Source organism: Tamandua tetradactyla, chromosome 11 (assembly GCF_023851605.1).
Source record: "Tamandua tetradactyla isolate mTamTet1 chromosome 11, mTamTet1.pri, whole genome shotgun sequence".
In the NCBI taxonomy this organism is placed as follows: domain Eukaryota; kingdom Metazoa; phylum Chordata; class Mammalia; order Pilosa; family Myrmecophagidae; genus Tamandua; species Tamandua tetradactyla.
Genome location: NC_135337.1, coordinates 101,156,446 through 101,158,334, shown reverse-complemented (window position 1 = coordinate 101,158,334; position 1,889 = coordinate 101,156,446). Strand labels below are relative to the sequence as shown.

Sequence of the window (1,889 nt, the reverse complement as noted above, 5' to 3'; positions counted from 1 at the left end):
GTCATGTAAATTCGAAACAGGAAGGAAATGCATTCCCTGACATATTTTTTAAAATACAGAGCAAAAATTAAAGGTAAAAACAATATTAATATCAGCAGATAGTGCATTAATCAATTATTCTTTATAATATATAGCATTAGGGATTTAAGAAAGATTTTTTAAATAAATTTCATTACAAATTTATGCTATAAGTAGGTTATTATTGTTATCTCCATTTTAAAGATGAGAAATTTTAAAAATTTTCACAATTATAAATCTTATAATAGAAAAAATAGTAAAGAAATAATAACAATAAGCAAAAATCACTAAAAATAACACCTGCCAATACATATAAGCACATGGAAAATTCCCTGGAAGAAAAATGAAGTCAATTCAATACAACCAGTTAGATACAATAAGGATTATGGAAAGAAATCACTTTATATGAACTTGTTAGCGATATATTTGTGTTACCTGAAACCAAAACATTGAGGCATAACATTGCAATCCATAAAGCCACTTAACACACTTATAGATAGGAGAAGAGACACAAAGGTGGCAAACACATTTTTACTATGTTCTGACGGATAAAGGAGATTTTAGGGTAAATCTCAAGGCAAGCAGACATCAAAGAGTTATACAGAGACCCCTAAATTTTACTGTACTTCCCACTTTGCCATTTTCTCCACATCCACTAAAACACTAGTTACTCATGAAAGCTTCCTTTTGCAACCCTGAACATAGTTAAGAATTTAGCCCTGCCAAGAGCAATTTGAACCCCACCAGTTTCCTGAGAGCTGATTTCACATCCTTGTTCCTCAGACTATAAATCAGGGGGTTCAGCATGGGAATCATGACTGAATAGAATACTGTGGCCACTTTATCAATTTCCAGACTGTAGTCAGAGCTGGGCCTGCAATAAATGAAAAGGATAGTTCCATGGAAGATAACTGTGGCTGTGAAATGGGAGGCACAGGTGGAAAAGGCTTTGTGCCTTCCCTCTTCAGGGTTCATCCTCAGGATGGTGATGAGAATAAACAAATAGGAGGTAAAGATGATCATGATGGTGATGATCTCATAGAAAGTGGCCACAATAAATAAAAATAGTTCATTCATAGATACATCAGAGCAGGCAAGAGCTAAGAGAGGGGGTAAATCATAGAAGAAGTGATTAATCATATTTGACCAATAGGATGGGATCTCAAGAGCTAAACATGTGAATCAGAGAACTTATTGCACCACAGAAATAGCAGACAGACACCAGTCCCAAACAGAGCTTATGAGACATGATAACCATGTACAGCAGTGGGTAACAGATGGCCACAAGCAGTCATAGGCCATCACAGCCAGCAGGATGACCTCAGTGACCACACATGTGCAAAACAAGAATAATTGCATGGTGCATCCCAGGAAAGAAATGGCTTTGTCTTTGTTTATGATATTGGCCAGCATCTTAGATCTGCTACTCCACAATGATGGTGGAGTAGCAGAAATCTACAAGGGACAAGTGGCTAAGGAAAAAGTACATGACGGTGTGAAGCTGAGAGCTGACCTGGATCACTGTGACCATGCCCAGGTTGCCCATCCCTGTGACCCATAGATGAGAAGGAACATGAGGAAGAGGAAGACACTCAACTCAGGAATGTCTGGTAATCCCAAAAGAATGAACTCTGAAATAGTGCTGCAGTTTCCCTTCTCCATTTTCACAATATTGCATGTTGAAGAAACTGCATAATATTTTTGTCTATCTCCTATGTACATACTAGTGGTGGAAAAGCTATTTTATATTAACTTCAGAGAAATGGAGTATTGATATCAAATCTTGTTTATATAAGTTATACAAAAAAATAAAATTTTCAATTTAACCCAAATGTGAAATATCACATTGGAGTCCAGTGTGATCAGCCCAC

At 36.5% G+C, this 1,889-nt stretch overlaps 1 pseudogene; it reads right to left on the bottom strand.

Annotated features, from left to right (window-relative positions):
- Nucleotides 1–723: 723 nt before the first annotated feature.
- Nucleotides 724–1,680, bottom strand: LOC143649756 (olfactory receptor 5L1-like; annotated as a pseudogene).
- Nucleotides 1,681–1,889: the final 209 nt, after the last annotated feature.